Below are 22,699 nucleotides of genomic sequence, written 5' to 3' on the forward strand. Positions count from 1 at the left end.
CACCGAAGCAAATGCATCAAACACACGCCCACGTGCGGACACACAAACAGAGCCCCACTGATGAAATGCTGGAATCTCCTCCTTCATCCAAATCAAAGGCTTGCGCCATTAACACGTGCAAGGGGACTTCTGGAGGCCACCGGACTGCTAGTTAGCTCGGCAAACAGCTGAGCTCTGAATCAGTTTGGGCTTGCCGGGCTCTCCGTGCTAAAGAGGGTCGATTCTTCTTCCTTAAAGAGAAGACAGTTCAACTTCGCAATATCTCCGCACTCCAAAGAGAGAACATGAGTCTCTGGAAGACTGTTAGCATCCTTACCAAAACACTCATTTACGCCGAGGTATTAACCACTGATGATAATTCAAGGCATCCCCAAAATGTGCTGGCAGAGATCGAAATGTTAAGCTAAGGAGAAGAATGCTCGGGATGGGATTTTAGGCATCTGAATAGTATTGGGTTTCACTCCTTTAGGCCCTGAGACCCAAATATTAGGTTGTTGAAAGAGCAAAGAAGAAGGGTTTTAGAAGAGGGCTCAACCAAGTCTATGCCACTCTACCTTGACCTCTGTCCTCAGCGTTTCACTGTGGTGTGGGGACTGTGGGCACTGCTTTCAACTTCCAACCCTGTGCTTTGAGTACACGGTCTGAGCCACGGTCTCCTCATCTGTGAGATTTTTGTTTTCTGCAAAAAGCTTTCTTGTTTCTGTTTGTTCCGTGGCTCGGGAGAGGGCGAAGGGGTGGTTGAAAAGCTGTCTACTGGCTGCGGGAGACACTCGGGCACCAGGGGGATGCCAGAGGGGCACCGGGGAGGCTGCTGGGCTCCAGAGGCTCCTGGCTGTGCTCAAGGGTGAGCCTTTCAAAGAGATCCTGGCCCAGCCCCGCCTGGAGGTGGCCAGATCACGGAAGTAAGTCAGGCGGTTGCCCATCTTCTTGATGAGTTGCACCTGCTCACCTAGGACGTGGTCCCCCAGGAGAGATGGGGTATCGATGGTACTGATTTCACACCATTGGAAGGATTTCATGAGTGCATTAATTCCAGTTGAAGGGGGCCTGGCACATAGTAAACACTCAGTTAAGGCACGCTCTTCTGAGGTAATTTTGTTTTGGTTATTCGTGGAGGTGGAAAAACATGAGAGATTGACTCTTGCTTTTCCAGAAGGTTCTTCTGGTTTTTAAAAAATTTTTTTAAAATATATTTTGAGGGGCGCCTGGGTGGCGCAGTCGGTTAAGCGTCCGACTTCAGCCAGGTCACGATCTCGTGGTCCGGGAGTTCGAGCCCCGCGTCAGGCTCTGGGCTGATGGCTCAGAGCCTGGAGCCTGTTTCCGATTCTGTGTCTCCCTCTCTCTCTGCCCCTCCCCCGTTCATGCTCTGTCTCTCTCTGTTCCAAAAATAAATAAATGTTGAAAAAAAAAATTAAAAAAAAATATTTTGAGAGAGAGAGAGAGAGGGAGAGAGCGAGTGAGCAGGGGAGGAGCAGAGAGAGAGAGAGGGAGAGAGAGAATGCCGAGTGGGCTCTGAGCCGTCAGCACGGAGCCCGACGCGGGGCTCCGTGTCGCCGTACATGACATCATGACCTGAGCTGCAATCAAGAGGCAGAGGCTTAACCAACTGAGCCACCCAGGTGTCCCTCCCTTATGATTTTCTTGATAACATTTTCTCTTCTCTAGCTTACTCGGATTTTCAACCGCCCGGGGGGTCGGCACCCTGACGTCTGCATTGTACAAGATGCACCGTGTGTCCTGTCTGGGGGCTTGGGGGGGAAGGTGCATTGCTTCTCTCCTGTCATCTGAGGTCAGCTTCTGCCCCTTGATGAGGGAACATCACAAGTCTGCAGACATGCTATCAACACAGGGCGGTGCCCCTCTGTGCATCGCTCGCCGGACCTCAGCCCTCTGTTACAGGTGCCATCACCTCCCAGCCCATCCTCTGGGAGGGGTTCTCAGCCTGGGCATTGCAGGGATAGAATTTAGCAGATCTGAGAACTTGCAAAGGAAAAAGTCTCAATCATTTACATTCACCAAGTTGACTTCTTTTAAAAAATTTTTTTTAATGTGTATTATTTAGTTTTGAGAGGGAGAGAGAGAGAGAGAGAGAGAGGGAGACACAGAATCCGAAGTGGGCTCCAGGCTCTGAGCTGTCCACACAGAGCCCGACGTGGGGCTCGAACCGACGAACCGTGAGATCATGACCTGAGCCGAAGTCGGTCGCTTCACCGACTGAGCCACCCGGGCAACCCCCAAATTTACTTCTAATGTAGCAATTTCTTGATTACCGCATAGTAGTAGCAATACCCAAAGTTTTGCCAGCCGTGGAAGCCACAGATACTTTGCTATCACATCCCGACAGTTGTGGATATCCGGAAATATTATTCACTCATCATTGATGTTGGGATTACGGCAGGTATTAAACTCCGCTCCCACTCTTGTTACTCAGTGCGTTCATCCAGAAGCACCTGTGTTCCGGCATTTCAAATTTGTTTTTTATAGACGTTTCAGTGATTTCATTTTAAAAGCAATTGACTTTGCTTGTAATCCTATGGATTTTATTTTATGTGGTTTTCAACGTTCTTCCGAGCAGGGTTTCGCGGGATTCACCAGACTGCCCCGGAGGGTCTCTGCCACACAGAAACAGTTCCAGAACCCCTCCTTTGGACCAACTTCCATCATTTGGAAACAGCCAGCCTGAACGTGAGACCGGAAGAGAAGGCTGCCACATTCTCTTCCCTTTCTGTCATCCGACAGCATCGAGCGGGGTCATCCCACATTAACAAATGTCTCAGGGGCAACAAGGAAGCTGGCAGCCAGGAGGCCGGGGCTCCAGTTCCACTGCGGCAAGCTGGGTGGCCCCGGCTATGCCACACAACCCATCTGGCATCAGCTGCGTCTGGGGAGATGAGGGGACGGCAAGCTCCAATGCTGTCAGGGCCGGGGGGCCCCAGGGTGGCTCAGGAGCGCGAGAGGATGTGTGTACCTGTGAACCCGGGAGGGGGGCCTGGGGCCCTCGACACATTTAAAGAGAACAGTGGCTACTTACCCACAGCCAACGGGTGCCAGGTGGGGATGCGACCCCAAAGTTGCCAAGTCTCCGGAGTTTTTTTTAGAAAAGCCCGAAATCTTGGGGCGCCCGGGGGGCTCCGTCGGTGAAGCGTCTGACTCCGGCTCGGGTCACGATCTCGCGGTTCGTGGGTTCGAGCCCCGCATTGGGCTCTGTGCCGACAGTGGGGAGCCTGCTTGGGATTCTGTCTTCCTCTCTCTCTGCCCCTCCCGGCTCCCCCCCCCCTCTCTCAAAATAAATAAATAAACATGAAAACAATTTTAAAAAATTGTCACAAAAAAGCTTGAAATCGGGATTTTTATGGGAACTCTCCCTTATGAAAATATTGGTTCAAAATTTAAAAGAGACCTCGGATAAAAGCAGTACCTTTGCAAGCTTCCGGCTGATGTGCCCTGGCCCCCGTGGCTCTGATAATAACGAGGATGAGGACGATGATACACGCAGGCACGGAGCACCTGTTCTGTGCCAGGCACTCGGGGCTCACGAAAATTCTGTAAGGCAGCGCTATTATTTCTGTATCTTAGACGAGGAAACTGGGTGCACAGAGGTTAAGTACGTACCCAAAGTTGCCCAGCTAGGAAATGCGTGAGCGGGGTCTTGAATCTAAGTGACTTGCCCGCCGACGCAGCCCTGAAGGACCCCTGACCACGGAGGATGATGCCCCTGAAGGCGTGTGATGTGCTGTTCCAGTAAGCACGTCCCTCTGCGGCATAGTGACTGTGGAGGCCCTGTACAGACGAGGGCCTTTTTCTGGGTTGACTGATGGCTGAGGACCGATGCTCTACCCTCACCCCACACCTGTGCCGAAGGCCCCAGGCCGTTCGAGCCTTGAGATGGGCAGGAGCCCCAGGAGGGCCGAGGTGACCTCTTCCAGGGGCCCAGGGGCCTTCAGGATCAAGGTCTGATATTTGAGGACGTGTGGTTTGCATTGTATCCTCCCAAAAGATTTGTCCGTCTGGAACCCCAGAATGTGACCTTTTTTTTGGAATAAGAGTCTTTGCAGATGTAGTTAAGGTGAGGACCCCAAGATGAGATCATCCTGGCTCAGGGTGGGCCCCGAGGCCAGTGAGACAGAAAGAGGAACCCAGCAGACACAGGGTGATGGCCAAGTGCACCCAGAGGCCAAGATTGCAAGGACAAGGCCATGAGCCAAGGGGCACGGAGCAGCCAGAAGCTGGGAGAGGCAGGAAGAATCCTTCCCTGAGGCCCCAGGAGGGAGCCCGGCCCTGCTGACACCCGCCGTTGGGACTCACAGCCTCGGGGCCCGGGGGGGGGGGAGGAGTCTGCCGTTTTAAGCCGCTTAGTTTGTGGTAATTTGTAGTCACAGCCCTCCGAAGCTCAAACAAACAAATAAGTAAAAATAAAAAGAGGGAAAAAGAAAGCTCCTCTTCATTCAGTCTCCGGACGGAGACCAGGGCTGCTGGGGTGTCTGTGGGAGGGACACGCAGGTGCCTCACCTGCTCGGGAATGTGGCTCTGAATTCTAAGCATCTTTCATGCAGGCGCGTTCGTGCATGCGAGTGCAAACACACACGCGCGCGCGCGCACACACACACAGACACGCCTGTGACACGCAGACTTGTCTCCTGGCCGTGATCCGTGGCTTTGCTCTCGCCCTTTTCTGTACGCATCAGGGGCCGAGCAGGCTGGAACCCTGGCCTCCACGCTGACAAGGGCGGTTTGAGCGGCCTCTGTTTGCCCGAGTGCAGGGCGAGGGCCGCGCTTTCCCATCGAAGAAGGAGTTTCAGGCTTTGATAAATGACCGTTTAATGCTGGCAGCACAGCTGGCTAATCACTGGGCAACACCAATCATCATAATTAGTGATGGACTGGAAGGGCGAGGTCCCAGCCTGGCCATCCTTCTCAGCCTGACTCCTTGCACTAACCCCTCCTGGGCCCCGGGGACGGCAGGAAGCAAAGGGGATCGTCAGAAAGAGGAATGTTCTCTGGAAGGCTGGACGGGGCCTTCTGAGGAGCCCCAAACCTGAGTGGGCTCAGGGGGGGGGGCCGGCCTGGAGGAGAACCACAGACTCACCAGATCATCCAACTTTTCAAGAGAATCCAAAACTCCAGGTTGTTTTGTTGTTTACTGTGACTAAACAGACACAGTGTAGAACTGACCGTCTTTGCCATTTCAACTGTGCGACTTTAAGTCCACTCCCACCATTCTGCCCCCATCACCACCCTCCAACTCTAGAACGTCTTGTCTTCCCAAACTGAAACCCCGTCCTCACCGAATCTACTCTCCCCTCCCAGTCCCCCCAGCCCCGGGAAACCACTGGTTTACTTTCTGTTTCTATGAATTCGAGCAGGTTATTTTTTAAAGAGTGAAATCTCTTCCTTCGAGAAAGTGGACTCCTTCGCCACGGGCCACCAGAATGCACCCGGGATTTCCAGCGTTCCAAATTATCGCAGCCCAAACCCAACCCTTGACTTTCCCATAGGATTGTGCTCCCTGTTTGACCTCTGTCCTCTCTTACCCCAAATGCAGTCATCAGCCAACCCTGTCAGGATGACTGTCCACAGCCGTCTTGAACCTGATTGCTCCTTACCATCTCTTCCATTTCGGTCCTAGGTGTTTCAGGCAAAACACCTTGGCCTGGACCTGAGTGGTCAGCATTGTCTCGAGGGTATCTCGTTTCTCCTTGGGGGCCCCACAGTCTGTTCTTCTCCCTAACATCTCTGGTGGCTTTGGAACCAGACAGCTTGGGTTCAAATTCTGACTGTGACTTCTTGTTCACATGATTTTGGATGCATCTCGCAGTGTCTGTGTGCTTCAAGTGGTTCATCAGATGAGTAGAAATAGGAGTGGAACCCATCTCAGGGGATGGAATGAGTTTATCCATATAAAGCCAATTAATGCAAAGGATTTTATTATTACCATCATAAAACAACCATGGTTTCTATATCTATGATTTCAAAAGATAATTATTTGTGTGTCTATCCATCTCCTACTTGGAATCCCTGGAGAATAGGGACCTTAGCTAACTGATCTGTGTTTCCCAAGTCTGGACCATGACTTGAACCAATTTAGGAAGTGCTCAATTAAAATTTGGGGAAAGAGGGAAGGAAGGAAGGAAGAAGGAAGGAAAAGAAGGAAGGAAGGAAGAGGGAAAGAAGGGAGGGAGGGAAGGAGGAAGGAGGAAGGAAGGAAGGAAGGAAGGAAGGAAGGAAGGAAGGAAGAAGGAAGGAAGGAAGGGTGGAAGTTTCTCCAATCAAAGGTTAAGACACACCTAATGCACCACGTCTGAAGAGAGAACCTCTTCCAGGGTCCTGGGATGGGTGGGATCCCCACCTTCACCCCAGATCACAGGAGCACATTCCCTTCTTGTTCTAATTATTGACAAGTAACAAACCATCCCCAAGCTCAGTAGCTTAAAGCCACGACCAGTATATATCTGTTGATTTTGTGGGTCAGGAGTTTAGCCAGGGCTCACCATTGCTCTTCATGGTGTCAACCAAGATCATCCGAAGGCCGGTGGATGGGCTGGTCTTCAAGGTACAACGTGGTTTCACTCAATGTCTGGTGCCTTGGCAAGGATGGCTGTGCCGCTGGGCTCAACTGGGATTGTCTACGACATATGGCCTCTGCCGTATGGTGACGTCAGGGAGTCAGAGTCCTTCCGTGGAGGCTGGATTCCCCTGGAGGAGGGTCTCAAGGGGTTCGGGTAGAGCTGCAGGCGGGGCCTCTTATGACTAGCCCCCAAAGTCCCAGAACACCCCTTCTGTTGCATTCTACTGGCCAAGCAAATCACTAAGGCCGGCTCAGATTCCGGGGGAGTGGGCTCAGATCCTACCCCACCGTGGGAGGAGTGGCCAAGGGCTCGTGGCACCGTTGATCTCCCACACTCCATCTCTCCCTTGCAAGTGTTTTAAGCCAGGGGTCACTAGGTCTCATGGACTGTTTCTAGTGACTCTGTGGATGCCCTGAACGTGGTTTTGTACAGATGTGCAAAATGCGCATTTTTTTCAGGGAGATGGGCTGTCAGGAAGACCATGAATCATCCCTGCACGGTGGTCTTTCTTTTTACTGAGCCGTATCTCATCTCATGGCTTACACAATTTTTCCAAGAAAACATCAACAGGGTCACGGAAGCTATTCAAATCATGCAGAATGGCAGGCCACCCTTTCATCCCCTGCCCTCTTCCTCTCTCCTCCGAGAGAATCCTTAATGTATCTTTCAAGATGTTTCCCATGCTTTACATAGAGGTGCAAAGTGTTTGCAGATGTAAACAGCCTCATTCCCTGCATCTATATATTTGCATTAAAAAAATTTTTTTAAGGCTTATTTATTTTTGAGACAGAGAGAGACAGAGCATGAGCAGGGGAGGGGCAGAAAGAAAAGGACACACAGAATCCGAAGCAGGCTCCAGGCTCCGAGCTGTCCGCACAGAGCCCGATGCGGGGCTTGAACTCACGGACCTCGAGATCATGACCTGAGCCGAAGTTGGACGCTCAACCGACGGAACCACCCGGGCGCCCCTTCAGTGGAATAATCTTAAAAGGCTCACAGCCATAACTCATTTCACTGCATCTGCCAACTGGCCAATGCCCCCGTTTTCGCCTCCCAACCCTATGAGAAAGGCCCTCTGATCTGACCCATTTGACAGAGAAGGAAGCTGAGGCACTGAGAGGTCGAGAAACTGTCCTGAGGTCCCATCTGTAGTCATCTGGAAGAGCTGGGACCTGAATCTGTCAGGCCCAGGGCTCATGCTGTTCCCCATTAGTTTACAGAATTCTCTAGACTCAAGCGGGGGTGATTTGCCAAGGACGAGGGAGAGATGCAGACATGGGTTCCTTAAAGAGACGCTTGCTGAGTGCTCTACCTTTCAGCGAGACCGGCACCTGTTGGCGTTCATTCTGTAAGGAATGAGCCGTGAAAACAGAGGTCTGGCATTGGGAGCCCAGGATAGCGAGAGGGGGGCAGCAGGGGAGGGGGGGAGGGTGAAATTACATCTCATGCAGGGGTGGTCACAAGCTTGGAGCCACTCTCTCTGGGTGGTGTCCTTGCCTGCCGCTTCCTACACATGTGATTTCAAGCGGATTACTCCACTTCTCCTGCCTTGGTTTTCTTTTCTGTTACTTGAAAATGAAATTGTTTACCTTGCATGACAAGGGACACCTGGTGATAATGTATGTGGCGGTGATGCAGACAGCGTATAATGTATGTGGTTACATGTGACGCCTGGCACGCTGTAGGTTCTCAAGAAAATCTAGTTCCCCTCTAGGGTCTCACCGTTCCTGGCCAAGAAGGAGGAGTTGTACATTGGGAGGTGTATTTTGATGGTCAGGCGATCATTTCTCTTTTTGGGAATAATCGCTTGATTTTTTCCTTCTGAGGGCTTCCCCCCGTCTACCTCCGTGGGCTCCGGGTGGAATTCACTCTACCCCTGAATCTGGGAATGAGCCTGGAACTCAGGGCTTGGCCACTGGTACCCTCTATCCCTCTGGCCATCTGGTTTGGGGATAAGCATGTGACACAGTGGGCACATTGGCCAGGGTGACGTCATGCACTGAAAGCTGGTCTTCCCTGGTCACCTAGGCCATGCAGGAGAGAGATGAGCACAGAAACAAAGTCTGTCAGTGGGGAAGAAAGGGACACGGTGCCGGGTAAGGACCCAGCAGTGCCCAACACAACCGTTTTCTCATTTTTAGAGCCGAAGGAGCAGAGAGATACAGAAACTTGCTTGAGAACAGCCACCTGATTCCAGACTCCATGTTCTTAATCATAATTCCATAATTTGCATTTTTGCTCGCACCAGGGCACGTTGGTTTTCTGTACAACTTTGAACAGATAGTAATTTCCTTGAGGGCGTGGGCCGTATATGGACCCCCCTCCAGTTTATCCTCAGGACCCAGCCTGGTGCTCGGCAGAGTTGGGGGTTAACAAACGTTTGGTGAATGAATGAAGAAGAAGGCCATGGAGCGGGGCTGGGGATGGGGGGTGGTCCTAGATCTTTCGGTCTCCAAGAACTACCCGAGCCACCTTTTAGACTCGGATGGGTGTAGAAATCACCTGGGATCTACCACGCTTTGGGAAACAAAGTCCGGATGACCATGTTTCCCCGTGGCAGTGACTAGCCGTGTAAAGCTCTCAAGCATTTGAAACACGGCTCATCCGCGCCAAGATGTGCTGTGTGCGTAAGGCACACAGCGGATTTGGACGATTTATTAAAAAAAAAAAAAAAGACTCTGTGGAATATATTTTATAATGTTTCTATTATAGGTTAACATCATTTTTTTGGATACATTGAATTAAACAAAATATATTATTAAAACCTGGCTCTTGTTTCTTTCAGTGTGGCTACTAGAAATTTCAAAGTACGTGTGTGGCTCATGTTATATTTCTCTTGGACAATGCTTGTCCCATGAGTGAGAAAACGTGTCTTCAATTGCTGAGTGTCTATCCCTACCCGACCCTGAGTCAACAGGGCTGAACACCACAGAGAAATCAAGAGGGAGGAAGACTGAGGGGAGCTGTGGATGCCAGAATTTTCTAGAAAGAGCAGGGTGTCAATGGTGCCAAGAAAGGGATGACATTCCTGACTGAGGGAGAGGATGGGGAGACTGCGGGGATTAGATGTCTCTGGTCAAAAATTTGATGACATTTTGTTCCGTGTATGAAAAAACCCCTGGGGTAAAGGGGGTTTTCATGGGCACGCTCCATGACTCTGCTGTTCTTTCCCCAGGCGGATCCCTAGAAAAACTTACACCCATGGACCAGGAGTCAACTTCAAGAGTATCTCTTTGCCAAACACTGTAACAAACAGAAGGTCTGAATCAATCGATGAGGAGCAGAGTGAATCAATCGATCAGGAGAACTTTTGCCCCGAACGGAGGGAGCTGGGATTGTGCTTTGCCGCACGGACACAGCTCAAAAAGTAACATCGAGTGAAAAGCGAGTTGCAGAGAGATAAGTACAGAAGGATACCGTTGGTATGAAGTTTAAGGAACACGGAAAACAACACTATATATCATACAGGGATAAAAATATAAAGATATTCGCAGGCACACATCACATTCGGGATAGTGGTTGTCTTGGGAAAGAAGGAGCGAAATACGATCAGAGAGGGGAGGGCTCACAGGGGTCTCCTGTAAAAACACTTTGGATGTAATTATTTCTTCATTAAAGAAAAACAGCTGCTCAAAGCCATAGTTCGTTATGAGCACAGAAGATATAGCCACTGTAATCTTACTGTTAAAATTCCTTCTATGGCTCGGTCTGCAATTAGTTTTAGTTTTTAATCCCTGCTTTCATTTTTTTTTTTGTGTTTATCACAGACATGCATACCCATGGTTAAAAGACCCAAATCACTCTACAAGTATTGTTAACCAAGTAAAGTTCCCCCCCCCTTTTTTTTTAAACCGGGTGGTAAGAACACAGGTGTTTGCTTTGTTATTCTCCAATACCTTTTTATAGATCTGAAGGATTTCATCAAAAATGCTCATTCGTAAAATCATTATAAAAATGAATAAGCTTCCTTCAGAGTAGCTCTCTGTCTACAAATGTAGTGATCTGAAGCTCTTCTAAAACTGGGGTTCGTCCACCTCTCATCCCCTTAGCTTCTTTGTTTTCTTGGAGTTGATGATCGCTCTCACTGACTCTTCCGTTTCCCACTTGCCATCGAAAGTTTGGAAGTTTGGTGCGGCGGGGGTGGGGGGTTCATAATTCAGGTGAGTTTTTCTAAACTCTGTTGGGTGTGGTGCTGGATACAGTTTAAAAAGTATGATCAGCTAGAGAACCTCTTGCCCTGTGATATCTAGGTGAAGAATGCCTTGAAGTCCTCATTCGTTGAACCAGAGCAGTTCCAAAGCTTTCCCAAAGATTTCCTCTAATTCCTGTGGGGATTTAGGGAATTTAGGGGATACTTTCTCTTGGTCTCTTGTTTCTGTCTCTTGTACTGTCTCTTTCTCCTCCCTGCCTCCCTGAAACTCTGTCCTGCCTTCATCTTCCACTACAGAAACTCAGGGCGCTTGGGTGGCTCAGTTGATTAAGCTTCCGACTTCTGCTCAGGTCATGATCTCGTGGTGCGTGGGTTCAAGCCCTGCATCGGACTCTGTGCTGACAGCTTAGAACCTGGAGCCTGCTTTGGATTCTGTCTCTCTGTCTCTCTGTCTCTCTCTCTCTCTGCCCCTGCCCTGCTCATGCTCTGTCTCTCTCTCAAAAATAAATAAACATTAAAAATAATTTAAATGACAGAAATCCACTCACACCAATCATTTAATAGGTATTGAGGACCTTATCGACCATTTCTTGGAACAGAGAAGGGTTTTACATATCAACATCTGAGCATATTTTCTGGGGATCGGTTGGCATTGGTCTTCCTAAAAGGTCTGTAGGGGCCTTTGTTGGTTTTGCGTGTCTAGTCTCCTTCCTCTTTCTGCTGGTACCACAATTTGTATTTTCTTTGGGAAACCAACCTACCTAGCTTTCAGGTTTCTGGGTGAACCAAATCTCCGTGGGGCTAAGACTAGGTAATTGTTATTATCCCCATTTTATAAAGAAAAAAAAAAGTGGGACCTCATGAGGTTTGTACGTGATAATGAAGATCAAAGGGCTAGTGAGTGTATGACTTGGAATTTGAATTCACATTTAATACTAAAGCTTGTGTTCATACCCACTATGGCATAAGAATATCATAATGCTGGTGATGGCCATATGGTATCCACTCCTGGGCTCTATCTCCCTTGCAGATTCTCCATTGAGCTCCAAATCTGTATATTCAACTAATATGTAATAACTCCAATGGAATGTCTGATAGGCATGTGGAGGGTTTAAAAAAAGGTTCACAAGTTCTTTGACACAACATCCTTCAAGGAGTGAAGCTTACTTTCCCTCTCCTTGAGTGTGGGTTGAATTAATGACTTGCTTCTAATAGATTATTATGGGAATGACAGTGTTTGAGTTCCATGACTAGGTCATAAAAGGCATTGTGACTTCTGCCTGCCTCTTTCAGATCACTCACTGTGGGGAAAGCTGGCTGCCGTGATGTGAGAACACTCAACAAGTCCTATGGGGAGACCCACATGGTGAGGAACTGAGGCCACCTGCCAATGGCAGTGTGAAGGCGCCATCTTGAAAGTGGACCCTCCAGCCCCAGGCAAGCCTTCACATAAGACTGCAGCCCCAGCTGATATCTTGACTGCCACCTCATGAAAGACCATGAACCACAGCCATCCAACTATGCTGCTCCAAGTTCCTGACTCACAGAAACTGTAAGATAATAAATATTTGTTGTTTTAAGATACAAAGTTTTGGGGAAATTGATTATGCAGCACTGGACCGTTGACATATGCAGCATATGCACCACTGACATGTCCAGAGCTGAACTCCGAATCTTCATTCTGCGAATGTAATTCTCCCCCCGTCTTCTCTATTCAGAAAATGATAACATCATGATTCTTGTCCCTCATGATAAAACCTTGAAGTCATCCTTAAAGCCTGTCTTAATTTCATAATCCAAATCAAATGGAAGAGCAATCTTATTGTCCTAACTTTAAAATGTATTAAAAAATTCAATCATCTTGTCCTACATCCTCAGTTACTACCCTGGTCCACCCCCATCGCCTCTCACTAGGTTCGCTGCAATTACTATCTACCTAATATCCCCCTTTCCCTGGTACACCCAGCGTCAATTCTAAATACAGCCAGAAGGATCCTTTAAAAATATGAGACAGATGGTCAATTCCTCTGCTCCAAACCCCTCCTGGTTATTTTTTCTCCAGATCTATGAGCTACTCCCTTCTTTCACTTCCTTCAGATATTTGCCCTAATATCACCTTCGTGAGGACTTTTCTGACTCCTGAGCATTCTTCATAGTGTATATTTTGCTTGTTCATTTTCTCTCTCCCTTCCAAGATGCCATCTACTCAAAGAGAGGGACCTTATTGTCTAGTTTGCTTACTGCCGTGTCCCCAGACCCCGGAATGATTCTTGCACATAGTAGGTACCCTATAAATATTTACTGAATAAATGCATTGTTGTTTCCTAAGAGCTCTTGTCCTAGGTGTATATCAGACCTACCTGGGAAGCCAGTTACAAATAGGAATGCCCAGACACAATCTTAGGTACCCAGTTAGAGTCTGATGAAAAGTAGGGGATTGTAGGATGCATCCCTGGGAATCTTTATTGCATTAGTCCTTCTGCTCTTTCAGCAGAATTTGTTATTTCTGCTTTAACAGAGGCAAGGAAAATAGTAAAATATATTGAAATTGGTTTGTATTAAAAGAACTCTTTTGTAGTTAGGGCAGTAAATTATAGACATAGGATTCAATATAGGCCATAAATTGAATATTTCAGTGTGAGTAGAGTTGTATCGACTGTTCCTTTGGGGATTAGAGTTTATTTCCTAAGCTTTTGTTCACTACATCATGAGTCTTTTCAATAAAACGATCTCATTGCCTGACAGCCAGACAAGACTTTCAGTGATGCAAGGGGATTTTATCGGGTGTGGTTAACTCAGAAAATTGTTCTCTGAAGATACTTTATGACCAAATATTTACTAGTGTCCCTTAGCAGGCCTGGTTAATTTTCAGAATACCTAAGAAAGCCAATAAATGTGAACGAAGACACACATGCGCATGTGCGTGCGCGCACACACACACACACACACACACACACACTTTCACAAATACACATCCACTATTTTTGCTATTCTGCTTTACGTAAAGAAAAACCAAGAAGTGTTACTGAAAAAGAAAGCTTAATGATATCATGACCTTGATATCAAGAGTTCTTGGGCAGATGAAAAAGATTAGGATCGGTGGGCGTGTCACACAGAAATTTAAATCCATCCATCCACCCATCCATTGAGCAGGTGGGCATTTGCTTTATAATACTTGGGTTCAAGGGTTATAATTTGTTATGTTTCTAACAAAGAAAATTTGTCCTACCCTTTATCAGAGTTTGATGGAAGCAAGAAACAGAATCGACTCTTCAGTTTTGAAATACACAGGGTAATTGACAAACCACCAGGGGAAGCACTGGGCTGGGGGAGGACAGGAAATGGGTCAGCTCTGGGGACGTAGGGGTGAATCAAGTCTCTCTTGGATGAGAAAGAGTGTGAGCAGCCCTCACCCCTGCCTACCCCTTGGCGAAGTCTGAAATGGTGTGGCAGGCAGCCTCTGAGATGGCCCCTTTTTCCCAGTGTTCATGTCTTTGTGTGATCCCTTCTCTCTGAGTGTGGCTGGACCTAATGGCTCATTTCTGATGAAGAGAATGAGGCAAAAGTGAGGGGAAATCACTTTCGTATTTGTTGTAGAAGACTGGCTTCCGTCTTGTGACACTCTCTTGTTTTCTTGTCTGCTGGCTGCATCGACACAACGATCGTGTGTGAGCCACCCTAAAGAGAATCACACGTGGTGGTGAACTGACAGAGGCCTCCAGCCAATAGCCAATGAGGAACTGAGGCCCTCAGTGCCACAGCCCATGAGGAACCGATCCTGCCCCCACCACTGATTTCACTTAGAAGTGGATCCTGACCCGTTGGAACCTTGAGATGAGCCCACAGCTGTGGCCGACACCTTGGTTGCAGTCTGTGAGAGGCTGTCAGCCAGAGGACCCGGCTCAGCCACGCCTGGATTCCTGCCCCACTGAAACTGTGAGATCATACGTGTTTGTTGTTTCAAGTTGCTAAATTTTGGGACCATTTGTTATGTGGGATGTTAGTTTTGTAGGGCGGCCATAACAAAGTCCTACAGACTGGGTGGTTCAGAGTGTCAGGAAGTTATTTTCTCAGGGCGCCAGAGGCCAGAAGCCCAAAATCAAGATGTCAGCACATCCATGCTCGCCCTGAAGCCTCTAGGGAAAGATCTGGTCCTGGCCCATCTCCTAGCTTCTGGTAGCCTCAGGCGTTCCTTGGCTTATAGATGGCCATCTCCCCTGTGTCTCTTTACATCATCTTCCCTTGGTGCGTCCATGTCTGTGTCTGTGTCCAAATTACCCTTTGTAAAAAATAAGGGTATAAGTCACGTTGGATTAGGGCCCACCCTCATCTTGAATTGATTACATCTGCAAAGACCCTATTTCCAAGTAAGATTGCATTCACAAGTACTGGGGCTTAGGGCTCCAACAAATCTTTTTTGGGGGGTTGGGGGACACAATTCGACCTAACAACCAGCAGTAGATAACTAATTTGAAGAGTTAGCCACCCCCCCCCGCCCCAAATTTGGGTGCAATCACTAGTAGAAAGGGGAAAATGGATGCTACCTCATATGAAACAAAGACCCCAAGGTATATTACAAATTCCCATCCAATAGAACTGAGCTGTCAGATTCAGGAGTCACCAGCCACAGGTGGTTGCTGAGCACTTGAAGCGTAGCTCGTCCAAACCGAGATGTGCTGGGAGTGCACAACACTTTATTGGACTTTGTAGACCTAGAATGAGGAGAAAAGAATGGAAAATACTTTCCAATGCATTTTTAATACTGATTCCATGTTGAAATGGTATTTTGGATATATTGGCTTAAGTGGAATATATTATTCAATTTAATTTCACCTGTTTACTTGTTAAACGTGGCTACTAGAAAATTTAACCTTATGTGTATGTGGCTTGCATTATATTTCTGTTGGATGTTGTTGCTTTCTCACTTGGGATGTTTCTACTTTGTCCTACTTGGAGGGGATTTTTTTTCCCCACCTTTGACTTAAGCAAAGCTTCAAGGTTCTAGAAAACCATGGAAATGGGCCTCTGGTCTTGATTGCATTGTGATCAAAACTGAGATACTTGCTGGCCAAAGGCTCTTTATTCCCTCAAAGCCAGGTGGCTCGCCTTTTCCAAGTTTGAACATAGGATCTTTTTGCTAAAGTGGCCAAGCCACAGCACCCTTCATCCAGCTGTAGAAAACTAGAAGTTTCCACATCAGCACTTTCACTAGATGATTAGCCCCTTCGGGAAGGTTGGGGGAGATGACAGATTGATGCAGTTCTCCATTGGCTTTCCATCCCTTGGTTCCTAGGACTGGGCCATTGGTACCTTGCTTTCCTCCCCCACCCCTTGAAGGTTCTCTCTCTGGACAATCAAGATCCTTCTAGCATCTTCTATTTGAAAACAAGGGCTTATTCATTCTTCTCTGGGGAAAAGAGACACTGAGGCCCAGGCTGCTTTCAGAGGATGTGGGCAGGGAAGATATCTTCTACTATTTCTATATCTCGAGCTGAACAAATTAATATTTTAATGACTAATCCACAAATTCATTTGTAGAATGGATATATTTATTGCCATATTTCAAAGCTCTTTTCCCTAAATTATCTTCATTTATTCAATAAATGTAGGGAGTGGTTACTCTGCCAGGCACTTTGGGGATTAATTGGTGACCAGGCAGACACAGCTCTCTTACTGAATTTATAGTTGAGTGAAGGAGGCAGCATGGGGCAGACAACCAAACAAATAATTATCACCTTCTGGATCAATGCTGCTAAGGAAAGTGGAAGGGCTGTCAGAGGCGCATCCAGGAGAAGCTCACTGTGGTGTGTGTGTGTGTGTGTGTGTGTGTGTGTGTGTGTGCGTGTGCATGGGAGTGAATCAAAGAAGGCTCATAAAAACTGAGATCTGAAGGATGGATAGAAGTTGGAAGTGAGGAGGTGAGGGATGAGTTATTACTTTTTTGAGCTCTTAGACTGAGCTGCTGTTCATTTGTCCATTCATCCATCCATCCATCCATCCATCCATCCATCCTTCCATCCATCCATACATCCCATCCACTCACCCACTCACTCATCCATACAACAAATACGTCCTGAGCATCTACTGCATGGCAAGCACTGTCTTTAACAACATGTAGACAGTCAACATGTAAACTGTGGTCCTTAGCCTCAGCACTGTTGACATTTGAGGCTGGGTCATTCTCTGTTGTAGGGCCGTCCTGTGCACTGTGGGACATTTAGCAACATCCCTGGCCTCTACTCATCAGATGCCAGTAGGGACCCCCCCCCCCCAGTCCTGACGATAACAACATCTCACGGTGTCTCCTGGGGGTCAAAATTGCCCAGTTACAGACCACTGATATAAACAAATAACTCTATAAAATCATAGCAGGTGGTGATGTGTCCTGTGAAGGAAAATTTTACGAGAATACAGGGGGAGGAGTTAAGCAGGATGCTACTGGGTGGCTCAGTCGGTTAAGTGTCTGACTTTAGCTCAGGTCATGATATCTCTCTGTTCGTGGGTTCAAGCCCTGCGTCGGGCTCTGGGCTGACAGCTTGGAGCCTGGAACCTGCTTTGGATTCTGTGTCTTCCTCTGCCCCTCTGCTGCTTGCTCTCTGTCACTCTCTCTCTGTCTCTCTCTCGAAAATAATAAACATTAAAAATAAAAAAAAAAGCAGAGACATAAATAAAGTGTGGAAACAAGTCACACCTGGGGAAAGAGTGTTCTGGGCAGAAGGAATCGTCAGTGCAAAGGCCCCGTGGTGGGATGACTTGGTGTGAGGAAAGAGGGGCAAGGGGCCAGGAGTGGTCAGAGAACAGCGGTGGGAGGTGATGTATATACTGAGCGTGGGCTCGAGTAGCCTGTGGTGACATCTGGGGATTTTACTTTCAGTGAAGAGGGAGCCGCTGGAGGGTTTTGAGCACAGGCGACGTGATCTGATCCTTTGTTTTCAAAGGATCCCCCTGGCTGCTTGGTCACCGGAAGGCGGTGAGAGGAGAAACGATGCGACCACTCGGGAGTCAAAGTGAGAGGAGGTGGCAGTCATGACGGAGAAAGCAGAGGGACACACAAGGCTCCTCATTGCCCCTGCTCTCGACGGGCACGCCCCACGAACCTCGGCCTTAGTACTTAAAACACATTATGCGGTGATATCGAAATGACCTATTTATATGTAGATGAAATCCTCAAGGGCAGAGATCAAGCCTCAATGATCTTTGTGCCCCTAAAAATTGTCACAGGACCGAGGATTTAGTAGGAGCAGCAGTGAGAGCCTCAGAGCCCCGACTGACTGGACCTTCGTCTTGGGAGGTCCCTTGTGTGGAACCCCTGTATGTGGAGACCCCAGGCTGACAGGGTCGCGGGGAAGGGCTCCGACAACCCAGTCAGACATACGCTCCAGGACTGACGCTGCCACCGGCCAGTCTGGTGACTGCGGGCTGCTTTCTTCCCCTGTCTGGACCTCAGCTTTCTCATCTGTAAAATGGGAGAATGATTCCAACAGTGTAGATTGTTGTAAAGATTAAATGAAGGGGTTTAAGCCAAGTGATTGAGTCTCCCTGGGAACATTCAGCTGTGGCTCCCGATGGTCTCCAGTGAGGGGTGGGCAAGAGCTTAATGGCGGTGTGGAAATGCGAGCTGTGCAGCCGCTCTGGAAAACAGTATGGAGGTTCCTCAAAGATTAAAAATAGAACTACCCTACGACCCAGCAATTGCACTACTAGGCATTTATCCACGGGATACAGGGGTGCTGTTTCGAAGGGACACACGCACCCCCATGTTTATAGCAGGACGATCAACAATAGCCAAAGTATGGAAAGAGCCCAAATGTCCATTGATGGATGAATGGATAAAGAAGATGTGGTCTATATATACAATGGAGTGTTAATCGGCAATCAAAAAGAATGAAATTTTGCCATTTTCAACTACGTGGATGGAACTGGAGGGTATTATGCTAAGTGAAATTAGTCAGAGAAAGACAAAAATCATACGACTTCACTCATATGAGGACTTTAAGAGACAAAACAGATGAACATAAGGGAAGGGAAACAAAAATAATCTAAAAACAAGGAGGGGGACAAAACAGAAGAGACTCATAAATACGGAGAACAAAGTGAGGATTACGGGAGGGGTTGTGGGAGGGGAGATGGGCTAAATGGGTCAGGGGCACTAAGGAATCTACTCCCGAAATCATTGTTGCACTAGATGCTAACTAATTTGGATGTGAATTTAAAAAAATAAAAAATAAAATTAAAAAAAAAAGAAAAAAAAAGAGCTTTATGGCGGTGGGTAGAAACATACTGATATTACATATAAGTAAATATATAGGTATATATGTGTATGTATATATATGTCTGTGTGTGTATATGTATATATAAAATGCTTTAAGTATTTTGTGATGCTTTGTAATGTCACAGTGAATTAGCATAAGAAGATGTGTATTGTTTCTACATAGCTAAATGATGGCATTGGGTTGATAGGCACGTGTTGCATCACCCCAATAGTTTAGATAGTGCTGGTTAGACCAGTCGTGCTGACTTCCTGAGCTTTCTCTTGAGTCCTTCCTTAAAAATACTATTTCTTTGGGGCGCCTGGGTGGCTCAGTCTGACTTCGGCTCCGGTCACGATCTCGCGATTTGTGGGTTCGAGCCCCGCATCGGGCCCTCTGCTGTCAGCCTGGAGCCTGCTTTGGATCCTCTGTCCCCCTCTCTCTCTGCCCCTGTCCTCCCCTGCTCTCTCTCTCAAAAAATAAATAAGCTTAAAAAAAACATTATTTTCGGGGCGCCTGGGTGGCTCAGTCGGTTAAGCGTCCGACTTCAGCCAGGTCACGATCTTGCGGTCCGTGAGTTTGAGCCCCGCGTCGGGCTCTGGGCTGATGGCTCGGAGCCTGGAGCCTGCTTCCGATTCTGTGTCTCCCTCTCTCTCTGCCCCTCCCCCGTTCATGCTCTGTCTCTCTCTGTCTCAAAAATAAATAAACGTTAAAAAAATTAAAAAACAAAAAAACATTATTTCCTTGCTCATACCCCTCAAGTATTCCGATTCTTTAGGCCCAGAGCTGCCCCCAAGAATCTGCATTTAATGGCTGCTCCAGAGGATTCTGATGTGTAATTGGGTCCAGACCAGCGTCTCCCCACAGTGAAAGTGCGTTGTTACCCACCACGGATCTTGTTGAAACGTGGATTCTGTTCAGTGGCTGGGGTTCCACGGTTCTGCATTTTGAGCAAGCTTCTGGGTGACGTCAGAGCTGCTGGTGCAAGGCTCGCACAAAAGGTAGCAGAAGCCCAGACCCGGTTCTCCGAGTGCGGTCCTGAGAACAGCCGTATCCCCCCCAGCGGTTGGGAGGATGCTCTGGGTCGGGCCCCGCTGAACCCCGGAAACCGCTGGACCCCAGGGCAGGGCCAGCCGCCTGTGGTTCGACAAGCCCTTGCAGGTGGTTCTGATGCGCGCTCGGGTTTTTGAAACGCAGTCGATGAGGGAGCTCTGGTCCCCTGGGCCCTGGAGGCCTCTCTCCCACCTTCTGTCTGCAACCTCACCGAACGGACAGCCTCGAGCTGTCCCGTTCCCCAAAGGTGGGTCCCGTGCGACCCTGGAGCCCTTCCTGCCACGGGCCTGCCTTCAGAACTCTCGCTCTCCCTGTGTCCCCAGCATTGCAGGCTTGCATCGTTGAGCCGACGTGACAGGTAGCGTCTGTCGAGAAGGGCTGACGGGCCCTCTCCTCCGGGCGTGATTGACGGCGCCCTGATCAGCGGGCAGAGAATGGAATGCCTCCAGAAGGATGTGTGCTCTGTAAATAGTTGACATCATCTACCCCGAAAACCTGAAAGAGAACTTCATTTTTCTTTCTTTTTCAGGGAACCCAGCAAGTCACGGGACACCCTGAAGTGTAATTAGTCTGGCAAGGGAGTTTCTGACTGGGCCCCGGGGACCCGCGATGAGGGACAATTGTAGGTGCCTTTGTCTCTTTGCGATTCGAGGTAGGTGAGGGTCATTCACCGGTGACCACGGGAATCCCAGCTCCTTTAACATGGGAGCATGCAGACTGTCGCCTGGGCACGCGGCGGGTCCTCACACAGCCGACCTGGGGAAGGGCCTGAGATTCTGTATTTCTGACAAGCCCCCACGTGCCGCTGTGGCCAGCAGTCAGAGAACCACACTTTCTGCAAACTTCCTGCCGCCACCGCGGACCTAGTGTCCGGAGATGGCTTTCAAAGGTCAATAGGGGGGCTTGGCTTTCGGCGTTAGACTTGGGTTTGCATTTTTGCTCCACAAATTGCTAGCTGTGTGACTTTGGGGGAGTGGGCTCACCTCTCTGGGGCTGCATTCGGTGGGGGGGTTAACAAGGACATTTACAGTGTAGGGCGGTGTTTTTTTTTTAATTGCCCCCTTGAAGAAGTTTCTTTGGACTTTTTCCTCCCGAATCATCTCCCACCCCGTGAAATTCTAATGCCACAGATGCGCAGGATATCTCTTTATTATATACTGTGGTGCTTTGGAGGAGCACAAGGCGTTGTAATACCTAAGATTTTTCACTCTCTGCGAATCCATGTTGGCCTGCTCAGGAGCGGTATCACCCTGTTGAGAATGCTGACTTTAGGGCAACGGTAAAGATTAAGAAAGGTGATTTCTGTCAGCTACCTGATACGGAGTAAGTGCTCAGGAATGGTTAAGTATTAATGTGTGTTGTAGAGACCACATGTTAGAGATAATATAGGATTATTAATACAATATATGCTATATATTATCACATATCATATATCAATATACTATTATGCATATCATATATCATATCATATCATATGTCTTCTCTCTCCACCTAATGCCTGCAGGTTGGGTGTGGACGGAAGAACAAAGGTGCAGAAGGAGGCGGGAAAAGACACAGACGCAAGCTGAGGCGGCCGCGTGAAATACCACAGGAGTTCAGGATATGAAATCAGGCTAGGGTCTCAGGTTCCTTTCACCCCGCCATGTGGCCTCGAAGATGGTGTTCAGCCCTGCTGGGTCCCTGTGTCTTCGTCTCTACCCTAGGCACGGCACACTTTTCCTCTCTACCGTGCAGCGAAGAGTAAATCCAAAAGCACATGGAAGGAGACCATGACAGGGCCTTTGTTATTTGTGCCAAACGCACCTTCACCGGGTGCCCCCCGCGCCATGGCCACGGGCCATGGCGCTGGGCACGAGCCCTACCCTCCGGCGTGGTGGCAGGTCAGCAGGCAGTATACGTTGTCGCAGGTGCACACATCGCAGGTGCAACAAGAGAGCAGGACTTTTCCTAGACTGGAGGTCAGAGAAGAAGGTAGGGTGAGAGCATGTGCAGAGATGCTGAGGCCAGACAGTGCCTGGAGGGTGCTGAAATTGAAGGGCCCCCTGTTTGAACGTGCCAGAGGAAGCGAGTGTCCCGGAATGGCAGGAGCCAGCCCAGGAAGGGTCTCAGGCCAGCTGAGGCCAATGGACTGATTCCAGGGCCATAGGGAGTCATGAAAGGCAATCAATCAAGGGATGGGGGCAGGCAGGCGTAGCTGAGGGTGCAAGAAACATCTTAGAACATCTTGTGTTTTCTCAAATTCTTTCCATTTCCTTCGGGGCAGGAGGAGCTTAGTTCTGGAAACTGGGAAGCAGACCAAAGGGGGGACTGGATAACTCAGGGGCAGATGAGACATCAGTTCATATTTCAAAGATTTTTGCCTGTCACACTTGCTTTGGTGGAGAAGTGTCTCTTCTCTGTTACTCATCCCACAGCTCTCCAGACTTCACTGCTGGCTCTTGGAAGTCCTGGGACACTTTCGGCTCACATCACAGAACTTAGGCCCAATGATTACTTTATGGTAACAAACCATCATTTTATAGGGCCTGCCATTTGCCAAAGCTCATGCTAGGAGCTTACAAGAGTGTGGCCTTCCCATATCACAAACTTGGATCTGAATTCCAGGTCCACCTTGCCAGGGGTCTGTGCTTGGGGCAACTTGGGTCTTCTCAGCTGTAAAATGGGGTATGAGTCAGTACCTC

The 22,699-nt window shown here is 48.5% G+C and overlaps 1 long non-coding RNA gene across 2 annotated transcripts; it reads left to right on the forward strand.

The window, feature by feature from the left end:
* The first annotated feature begins 12,004 nt into the window (after window positions 1–12,004).
* On the forward strand, window positions 12,005–22,240 carry LOC102900606. Of its 2 annotated transcripts, XR_002740918.2 has the most exons (5): window positions 12,005–12,268; window positions 12,912–12,995; window positions 13,956–14,008; window positions 14,314–14,652; window positions 21,523–22,240. It is a non-coding gene; the product is annotated as an uncharacterized LOC102900606 (long non-coding RNA). The 2 variants fall into 2 exon arrangements; XR_439878.5 differs by lacking the exon at window positions 12,912–12,995.
* Window positions 22,241–22,699: the final 459 nt, after the last annotated feature.

This window comes from Felis catus, chromosome A3 (genome assembly GCF_018350175.1).
Source record: "Felis catus isolate Fca126 chromosome A3, F.catus_Fca126_mat1.0, whole genome shotgun sequence".
Classification (NCBI taxonomy): domain Eukaryota; kingdom Metazoa; phylum Chordata; class Mammalia; order Carnivora; family Felidae; genus Felis; species Felis catus.